At 43.4% G+C, this 11,008-nt stretch overlaps 1 long non-coding RNA gene across 1 annotated transcript in view; it reads left to right on the top strand.

Annotated features, from left to right (window-relative positions):
* Window positions 1–1,304: 1,304 nt before the first annotated feature.
* LOC137223811 (uncharacterized) overlaps window positions 1,305–11,008 on the top strand; it is a 201,245-nt gene continuing 191,541 nt past the window's right edge. Inside the window, exon 1 of the long non-coding RNA XR_010943074.1 lies at window positions 1,305–1,811. This is a non-coding gene — a long non-coding RNA (uncharacterized lncRNA). The remainder of the gene's footprint in view (window positions 1,812–11,008) is intronic.

Here is an 11,008-nt window from a genome sequence, read left to right as displayed (position 1 = left end):
CTTTCGATAAGTGTAATCATATTAGAATTCCCAAAGGGTCGTAGTACATAATGAAACCTGGTTGTGAACCTTTTTGTAAAGTGAAAAATGTTCTTTTCTTATTTTTAAAATATCAAATTCTATTAAAACAAATGTTGTATGGACTTGAAATGTTATCTATTAAAAATATACTTGAAATATAAACATTTTGTTCATTTACCGAGGAGCAGATTTTTCTAAAATAGACCAGGATAAAAAGTAGCATATTGTTACCTGCTTGAATTCTGGGATATCCATTTTTTCTAAGGAATATATTTTCAGTTTAAATTTTAGCAGATCAGGTATTTAGGTTTTCTTCTCCGTCTCTCGCTCTTTCTCTTTTTCCTTAATTTAGCAGTTAGCTTTCAAAGCTGAGAACTCCCACATTTTGCCTCTTCCACTTGTACAGCTTGTACATGTAGTACCATGTACAGATAGCTATACAAGAAACAGAGGACATCATAGTCTTATATAATACCTTATGTTTTTTCTAATAATTTAATTACTTCTTTCTTCCATTTCCCTAAGATCCCTGGGGAAATTGTATCATCTTGTGTAAGTAAACTACAAGGACTTAACGTATAGTTTTGTTATTTTAGGAAGCTTCCTTCCAAATTCTGACTTGGCATCCAGTGTCCTCTTTGGATGGTGTGTGCCAGTCTAGCACACTAGCACCTTTTGTTCAGAGCTAAATTGACAGAGATATGCTTAAATAAATTACCATTCTCACTTCAATGGATACCTCAGCAGGAATATGAGATTATAAACTAGTGGAAATATGAAAGGGGGAATCGGTGTGGGTGAAAGGATGGGGTAGAAGGAATATTTTAAATCTTATTAAGACAGGAGTATTGACACTTCAGACTGAATGGAACCTTGTCTTTGAAGCTGCCCTGGGAAAGTTGAAGCTCTCTGGCAAAGAAAATATAAGCTCTAGAATCCAACTGTGGTGAAATTAACAGATAAATGTTTGATCTACCCTGGTGTTTACAAAGAACAGATATTCATGGCTAATGGCAGCTCTCTTTCAGGAGGTCACTTCTGAACTCTTCTGCCTCCTGGAAAGTGATATTTATCTTAGAGAAGTTTCATCTCTACAGTACCCCACCTGTGTTGTCAATCTGTCAAATTAGGAGTTTCTATTACAGAGATTCATCAAGAGAAAAAGACAAGGATGATAATGGAGCCAGAATAATGTTCATTTACTTATTTTCTCCAGATCCCCAAAGTGCTACATAAATAGGACAAATTAGAGAAAGAATGCTGATGATTCCTATATTAACTGTGCTTGGTTGTAGATGAGTTTTCTTTGGAGCCCCTTCAAAGACAGAGTATGCAGATTTATCACATCTGGTTGCATTATTTACATCAAATAGTATCATATAATTTTATAGGCATTGTAAGCTCACTTTTGGTATGGCCTAATGCAGCCCGTTTCTTTTCTTTCTTTTTTTTTTTTTTTTTGCGGTACGCGGGCCTCTCACTGTTGTGGCCTCTCCCGTTGCAGAGCACAGGCTCCGGACGCGCAGGCTCAGCGGCCATGGCTCACGGGCCCAGCCGCTCCGCGGCATGTGGTATCTTCCCGGAGCGGGGCACGAACCCGCGCCCCCTGCATCGGCAGGCGGACTCTCAATCACTGCGCCACCAGGGAAGCCCCAGCCCGTTTCTTTGAAGGCAGCATGAAATGCCAGGGAAGACATTTCAACTCAATGAGGATCAGGACACACAGGAAGAATACGGTTCCTGCCTTGTGTTTAGTGAGGCTAACCTCGGAAGTCCTCACTCTCCCAGAAGTAAGTGCTGCTCTTGGATTTGACTCATAGCAGGGGGTGTTTGGGTCTGGGGGATGATGTCTTTAATTCTCTCAGTGACTGGAGAGCACAACTGAGATTTAGCAGGTAAGGACCAGTGATGCGGAATGTCCTGCAAAACAGGAGGCAGCCCCACAAATGAGGCATTGTTCTGCCTGAAGTGCAAATTACATTCCTCTTGAGGAAAAGACAGCAAGAACCACAGAAACACCCTGTCTACATGTTGTCTCAGTTACCAATTCTGTGTTATAAGCTACCGCAAAACTTAGTAAATGAAAACAACAATGCTGTATTTTTCTCATGATTCTCTGGGTTGATTGGGCTCAGCTGGGCTGTACTTCTGCTCCAGGTGGTGCAGCTTGAGGATATTTGTGCGGCTGCATTCGTCTGGGAGCTCACCTGGGCTTGGAACATTCAACATGGCCTCCCACTCTCCAGAGTCTTTCTCTTAAGTGACTTCTCCTTATTCTGTAGTCTAGCCCGAGCTTCTTTATGGCTTGGTGGCTGGCTTCCAAGAGATTTTCCAGAAGTGCAAATACGGATGCTACAAGGTCTCTCGTAGGTTAAGCTTGGAAGCCACACATCACTCTGTCTCATTCTACTGGACAGAGCAATTCCCAGGGCCAGCCCAGGTTCGAAGGGATAGTAAATAGAAGAAAGGAGCAGCAGTCTCATTGCAACAGCCACGCGGGTGGGAGGGTTTGTTGTAGCGTCTTAAGAAATGATCCTTACACATATGATCACATTTAATTCTCTGTGAGGTAGGAATTATTATCAATCCCATTTTACAGAAGGTAGAGCTGAGGCTTTCAGAGGTTAAGTGACATGCTCAAGACCATACCACTGGTAAGAAGTGGGGCTCAAAGCCAGGTTGCCTCACCCAAGCTCCTTTTGTCTTCTTATTTTATTTTCTATTTTCTTAATTCAGAAGTTATTTCAGGGTTAGGCAAAATGAATGAAGCTTGTGAATTTGGTGAGTGCTTCCCTATCAGTGGCTGTTGAGTATCTTCTGGACTTTCATCCTAAAATGTCATGCAAATTGCCCACGGCCCCTATGCTGTGGTGTCCCCTCTAAGTCCCACTTCCTTGGACTGTAGTTGAAACTTTGAACACTCTCCTCTGTTCAAATGATGACATTATTTCCCCTGTCCTGCTTTCAGCTAATACTGAATCAGAAAACAGCTAATAATCTGACTTGAGTGTCACCCAAGTATAGTGATTGCCTCATATTTCCTCCCTACCCAGGATCTGTTTTCCCTCCCGGTAACAGAATCCCAATTTTCCTTGGGGAATCCATTTCTTCCTTCCTTTTATTTCATGTGGTTCACATGGCACTGAATGCAATCCCTACTCTAGGAGTTGGCAGGTGCTGAGGGCTGGCTAATCAGAGGTTTGAATTTCTTTTGTTATAATCATTGGTTCACAGGTGAGCACACGACTTGAGCTAGGTCAATGATAAGCCACTAAAATTAAATTCAGTTCAGGACTTTTGGAAGGAGATATAGAGAAGAAGCATTTTCTTTTCTACTGGGGTTTCTGGGAGGATGAGAGGTAAGCCTAGAGCTGCTGGGAGCCATCTTGTCCCTGCAAGGCATACAGGAGAATAAAGTCAACCAGGAGAGAGAGGGGAGGTGGTGATGAGGGTGAGACAGTCCAACAGCATCATTTGAGGATTCTGGAAAGGGCCAAAGCCAGATTTACCCCTGGATTTTTCAGGATGTTAGCCAATAAATCCCCCTTTTTTTGCTTCAACTAGTTGCAAAAGAGTTTCCTATCAACTGCTATGGAAAGAGTCCTGATTGATAGATCATTTCTGGTGACCAAAAGGACTCTTAGAAAAACACTCCACAATGAATATGCCTATGAAAAAGAAATAACAATTCAGGAATTCCATTGTGATTCAAGTGATGGAGATTCTAAGGTAGTATAATGATAAAACTCCAGGTAAATACAGGCAAGTGTGAAGTGAGATCAGAAATTCTATTCATAAGAAGCAAAATAGGAATAAATGCTATATATTGTATTCCATAGCCAGCTAAGATTATGAATTGTACATTTTGTTTCTAAACGCAAGATTTCTAGTCCATTGCCTTGTACATAGTCATTTCTAAAGCAGTAACAACAACACTACTAAACCCCAACTCATGGAACAGAGAGCCTTTCCCGAAGAGATGGCAGATAGGTTTTTCTGTCATTTGCCAACTCTGATCTTTGCTAGTGCCTCCCTGAGGCACAGGCTGGAGAAGACTTCTGAAGCCTGGTACAGGTGTGGCAAAGGGTGAAGGAGTATAGTGTCTGCTATGGGGGAGGAAGTATACAAGGAAGCAGCATCTAGTTTCTAGTATATGGTGGCGACAAAAGGAAAGAGAGGAGAGCTGCATTTTAATTAAAAACATTTAGGTGATTTTCTTTGTCTAGTTATCTAAGCCTTAGGTCCCAAGGTAGGTTTGGGGGTTACTGTTCACTTGGGTCGTTTAGTAGTGCATATCAAGAGGTTAAATCTACCCAACAGGAAAATACTTTCTGCCATTTTATTTGGTTGGTTTGGGTTAGAGACCGAGTCTCAAGTAACTCTTGGAGGCCTGATATCCTCTTGCCAATTCCTTATCCTCTCCCCTGTGATCGTTAGAGAAGGCAAAGTCACACACCAGCTTGAACTTGTGGGATGTACTGGTGGTATTTGTCAGAACGTCACTGGGATGGTCAGAATAATGCCCTCTTCCTCCCCCGACTCCAGGTCATTCATGTCCTAATCCCTGGGATCTCTGAATATGTTATGTTACATAGAAAAGGGGAATTAAGGTTACAAATGGAATTCTAATTGCTAATCAAGACCTTTACATAGAGACACTATCCTGGATCATCTGGCTGGGACCAATGTGATCACAAAGGTCCTTAAGAATGGAGGAGAGGCAGACTAGGAGGTTGGAGTGATGTGATATGAGACACTTGGCCTGCCTTTGCAGCTCTGAAGTTGGAGGAAGGAGGCCATGAGCCCAGAAGCTGACAAAGGCAAGGAAATGGGTTCTCCCTAGAGTCTACAGAAAGGAAGGCAGTCCTGCTGAAACCTTGATTTTCACCCCATAAGACCCGGGTCAGACTTCTAATCTACAGAATGGTAAGATAATAAATTTGTATTGTTTTAAGCCACTAAGTTTGTGGTAATTTGTTACGGCAAATAGGAAACCAATACAGATTTCCTTGCAATGAGAGAAAACTCTATTACATGCAGTTAGAGTCATAGAATCAGAGTTGAATGAGATCTTGGAAGTCTTTAGCCTGCCCTTAATGCCTCATCCACAAATCTCCTCTACCATATACTTGATAAATGGTCTTCCAGGCTGTGTGAACCTATCAACAATGGGAATTGCTAATGTCCAGAGGTGGTTTCTACCATTTTTGGATGGTTTGAACTGTCAAAGTTCTTCCACACTGCAAAAGCAGAAATGAGATTTCCTGTAGCATTGCTTCTTTGGTTTTGGCTTTGCTTTCTAGAGTTGCACAGTAACTTTTCAAGTATCTTGTTCGTAAAAGATAGTCCTTTAAGTATTCGGTGATTTAACCATGATTCCTTAAAGCGTTCCCTTTTCCTGACTGAATATCCTATGCTCCTCTTGTGGATTCCACAGCACACATTCCCCAGTGACTAGAACTACAGCCAGCACTACAGATGTGGTTTGATCAATAGAGAGTCTGCAGAGGCTTAATTATCTTCTTTGTTCTGGATATCACACCTCCATGTGGCATTTGCTCTAGCAGGGGCATCTCTACCACACACCCGCCCCATGCTGGGTGATGAGCTCTTTCTCCTGCCATAATGTACGCTCTCCTTTCCCTTCTCCAAAGCTCTGAGTGCTCTGCTTTACACCTAATAGATCCCTGATACATTTATTCTTGAAACATGCCATGGTTTCCATATCCTTCATCTTCCTGGGCTCATTCCTTGTATGACCTGTGCTTGGGTGTGAAGTGGAAGAGGAACTGAAACTGATTCCATAACGTAGAGGAAAGAGCAGGGACTGTGTCGTCAGAAACTTGGGTTCAAATCCTGACTTTTTGTTTTCCTGACTCTGAGCTGTGGACAAGTTTCTTAGCCTCTCATGAGCCTCAGTCTTCTCATCTGGAAAAAGGTGAAGGATAATTCTTACCTGAGGGCTGTGACAAGGTTAAACGAGAGTGCCGTGAAATGTGCTAAATACAGTCCTTGGCATAATTTACTGGCTCTTCTCTCCAGCTTCTCCCACTACCTCCCACTTTGTTCCTCCTTTACCTTATACAATGAGAGAATAGTAAATTCTGAGCCACATGGGCTCAGCCAGGAGAGTTCAGGATGATCATTACTGTGGGCTGGACCAATAGCAGACTTATGGATGTCAAGGCCTGGACTCAACCTTGTAGGTTGGGTGGGAGTGGGCTGAATACAGGGATGAGTAGGAAGGTTTGTTCTCTGACTTTGAAAGTGCTGTTCATTTTTAAGCCTTCTGGAGATGAAGACAAAGCTGCTAGCATTCTAGGTAGGAAGGAACATTTTGTTTCTAACTCATTCGTTTTGAAATCTAGCTTAAAGGAGTTGGGACATGATTTGACTGCTGTGATGAGACAAACATGAAACAACGAAAAGACAAATAAACAGGCTAAGGTTGGAATTGCCTAGGTTCTGAGCAGGGACTCCACTGAGTATTTGCAAGCTAGAAGAGTTCATTTTGTTTCCTTAGGGCAACTTTTTTTTTTTTTTTAAACTTAGCAGTCCTGGTTTGGGTAATGAAGACCAGACCACTGATGCTACCGTGTCACCACGATGATGGAAAATCAGATTCAGGATGGCCAGGAAAAATGGAAAAGTTTTACGCTATTGAGAGGAGCTAGACTCTCTAGGCCTATCAATGTTTAGTTTCTAAGTTTTCCCAGAATTCGTCCTTTTTATATGGCTTGGCAAGCAATTATTTTATTTTTTCTTATGAAATCGTAATCTGGGACATCATTTTGGAAGGCTTGCCAGTAGCTATTCTTTGGTCTGCTCTGCCTCCGCTAGTTTTATTTTTAACCCTCTCGATTATTTCTAAACCCCTTAATCATAAAAGCTCATTTTCTTTTATTAGGAGGGATTTATTCACAAGGCTAACTCAGACGTACATGGCATCTTTTAATATACATTGCTGAGTGCTGACATGGTCCTGCAAGCATTCAGAAACGCTTCTGATACAAGATACACAAACTATATGGAAAAATAAAGAAGCTCATACCTAAGCTCATAACTTGAATCAGTTCAGTTTTATATGTGCTGAAGAAATTATTTTGACAATAATAATAAACTCAGCAGCAATGGGACTGACAACAATGACCTCTTACTAGGTGCCAGGTGACAGGTTAGGTGTTAAAGATGAAACAAGAAACATCTCTGATCTAGGAGGGATCCCTGACCTCAGAAAATTACGTTACCATATGGAAGTTCCCTCCAACACCACTAGTAAATAGAAAATAAATGAAGTAATTGCAAACTGTATAAATATTATGATGAGAGCAAAAATGAAGAAGAGATCGAAATTAATGAATTTCAATTGAAATTAATGAATTTGAAATTAATTTAATGAATTCATTAAATTAATGAATTTAATAATAAACTCGTGTTGAGTTTATAAACTTTAATAATAAACTCATGTGTTGAAACCTAATCGCCAATGTAATGGTAATGGTATTTGGAATGGGGCCTTTGGCAGGTGGTTAGGCCATGAGGGCAGAGCTCTCACAAATGGCGTTAGTGCCCTTATAAAAGAGACCCTGGTGAGCTCACTCACCCCTCCCAACATGTGAGGGCACAGCCAGAAGACAGCCATCTAAGAGCCAGGAAGTGGGTTTTCATTAGATGCCAAAGCTGGCACCTTGATCTTGGACTTCCCAGCCTCCAGAACTGCGAGAAAAAAATTTCTGTTGTTTGTAAGGCACCCAGTCTATGGCACTTTGTTATAGCAGGCCAAACAGACTAAAATAGGCTGTGATGGGGACACCCACTTGTAACAAGGTGGACAAGGAAAGCTTCGCTGAAGATTAACATTTAAGCTAAAACCTACAGAGAAGAAGGAGTTTATCTTTCAAAGTGTGAGTAGAAGAATACTCAGGACAGAGAAAATAGCATGTCCAAAGGTCCTGAGGCAGGAAACAACTTGGCATATTCCACAAACTGAGAGAAGGCCTAGGGGCCTGGAGCACATTGAGTGAGGAAGGAAAAAAATTAGGTTGGAGAGATTTCATCAGATCAATGATATTTGAACTGATCCCACCCCAATAACAAATGCTGCTTCACTTTCCTCCCATCCATCTGACACTTCCAAGTTTTCCCCAACCCTTGCCAAGCCAGGGGAGTAAAAGAATCAGCCCATTGCGAATACTGTCAGTTTGCCTGGCTTCTGTCTCTGCTACCCAGCCTTGAGGCTGTGGAACATTCATAAACTCAATTTCATCTCAAAACCTTAGACAAACCTTGACTTCCGGTAGCAGCATTTTAAGGAGTAATTGCCCAGGACTCTGGCACTCAGTCTCATATGTCTATCGATGGTCTAGCTCTGGTTTTGTGCCTTTTCTGATAAATAGCTTCTGCCTCTTCTTGAAGATCTCGTCCCAAACAATTCTTGTCAGTGAATTCATTCATTCAAGTCATTTATTCGGTGTTTATTGAGGGGCCTACTTTAGGCAAGGCACTGCCTTCGGCCCTGGGGATATAAAGATAAATCAGATGCCTCGCTCCTCTGGGTCCTGGCAGGGTAGCAGAGAGGCAGGCGATGTGGTGAGTGCAGGGGCAGGGAGCACAGTCTGTGGGGTTCAGAGAGGGCTTCCTGGAAGAGGGGCAAAGATAAGCAAATTTAGCCAAGCACAGGGACAGGGTGAGAGGAGCAGAGTAGACAGTGGGGTAGAGCCTTCCCGGCAGAAGAGATGGCAGGAACCGAGAAGACCAGAAACAGCGAGGTGTGATGAACTCTCAGTGGCAAGCAGACCCCTGCCACGTGTCTGTGATGCCAGGGTTGGGACTTATGTTGCCCGCCACCAAGGTCCCAGTTGTGCACCTGAACTCAGATCCACTGACCTGTGCAGACTTGGTGCCCTTCAGAACCTGCTCTGGGATCCCCCTTTGTCATCTTCTGCCCATTTCTTGGGGCACAGTGGCCTGTCATCTGCTGTGTTCTGATACTGCAGTGATCTCCCTCCCTGCACTCATGCGGAAACTTCCTGACTCCTGGGGTGTTCTAGCCTCTTCTTGCTATTATTAGGTCACCTGGGAGTTGAGTCAGAGGGGCTGTGACTCTGATTGCACCCCAGAAGACATTTTTCTTGGCTTCTTTGGGTGGGAAGAGGATTCTTGGCTTTCTGTTTACAGAGGGTTTCCACTGGCCTCCTCTGGTCTCTGCTCTGGGGCAGGGTTGTCATCCTTTTAGAGTGACAAGGACTAGAGGAAAGAAAGGTAAGGAGAACGTAGGCAGTTTGGCAGTGACAGAGACCATCTCTGCCTTTAGAACAAGAAAGGGTTATTGTGAGTAGCTCAGGAAGGAAACCAAAAGACCAGGATTAAACTAACAGTGCCGCTTACCCCTGGGTGTGCTCCACTCAAAACAAACAAACAAAATAGCCACTGGGGCATGCCCAGCAGAGGATGGAAAACTTGGGGAAAACTCTGTAGCAATTGACTGGCACATTTTTCTTCCCAGAAAGGCCCAGGCAAGAGATCCTGGAGAGAAAGTTCTGGAATAATCACTTTGAAGGCAACACAGCAGCGAGAAGGGAGTAGGACCTCTTGAGCAAAGTAGACTTTCAGGCAGATTTGAGTGACAACAGATGCTTTTGCCTTCCTCATCCATTCATTTGTTCCTTCATTAGTCTATTTAACAAGATACATTCATTAACTTTTGTGCTGGGCACTGTACTAGGTTTGGGGAATAATCTGTTAGAGTAAGAATAAGTTTCTTTTTTAAAAAAAATTTTACTTATTTTTTATTGAAGTATAGTTGCTGTACAATATTATATGTTACAGGTGTACAAATAGTGATCCACAATTTTTATTTATTTTTTTTGCGGTATGCGGGCCTCTCACTGTTGCGGCCTCTCCCGTTGCGGAGCACAGGCTCCGGACGTGTAGACTCAGCGGCCATGGCTCACGGGCCCAGCCGCTCCGCGGCATGTGGGATCTTCCCGGACCGGGTCACGAACCCGCGTCCCCTGCATCGGCAGGCGGACTCTCAACCACTGCGCCACCAGGGAAGCCCGTGATCCACAATTTTTAAAGGTTATATTCCATTTATAGTTGTAAAATATTGGCTATATTCCCCATGTTGTACAATATATCCCTGTAGCTTATTTTATACCTAATAGTTTGTACCTCTTATTCCCCTTTCCCTATATTGCCCCTCCCCCTTCCCTCTCCCCAGGGGTAACTACTAGTTTGTTCTCTATATCTGTGAGTCTGTAAGAGCAAGTTTCTTGACCTCGTAGCGCTGATAGATTGAATGGTGTGTGTGTGCGCGCGCGCATGTGTGCACGTGATTAGAGAAACGCATATTTAAAAAAATATATATATGTGTATAAAATGTGATAAATAGCACAAACGAGCCATACAGTGTTCCTTGGGTGCGCATAGCTTGGGCAACCGATCTCCCTTAGGGGTCCAGGAAAGCTTCCTGGAACACATCATTTTTAAGCTGAGTCCAGATAGCAAGGTAGAGTGGGGAAGAACGGGCAGGGAGAGTGTTCTAAACATCAGCAGCAGTGTGTGCAAAGGCCTGCACGTGAAGCCATGTGATTCTTCAAGGTCATCCAGGCATTATGATTTCTAATAAGGGAAGTGATGCTCAGGTGTTGTTTACCACCCCTGAGGATTGGATGAACAAGCTGTTAGAGAGCCTCAGGTTGGGGTAGGAAGCACTCTGGTGCCCCCATTGAAGCCCCTCAGACCCCACTGATCTTAGCCTCAGCTGTGGAAGCTGGTTCCACGGAGCGCACATCACTGGACGGTGTGTGTGTGTTTGTGTGTGTGTGTGCGCGCGTGCACCTAGAATCCCGCCTGGAGCTCTCACCCTGGGTTTCTCCTCATCCCACCCAGATCCTCTCCAACTGCAGCAGGATCTTGCTAGAGTAAGTGCCCCTGGGCTAAACTTCAGCCAATGGGGACTGGAGTGATGGATAAATTGCTCTGC

This window comes from Pseudorca crassidens, chromosome 4, assembly GCF_039906515.1.
Source record: "Pseudorca crassidens isolate mPseCra1 chromosome 4, mPseCra1.hap1, whole genome shotgun sequence".
Classification (NCBI taxonomy): Eukaryota; Metazoa; Chordata; class Mammalia; order Artiodactyla; family Delphinidae; genus Pseudorca; species Pseudorca crassidens.
This window is presented reverse-complemented; position numbering and strand designations above follow the sequence as displayed.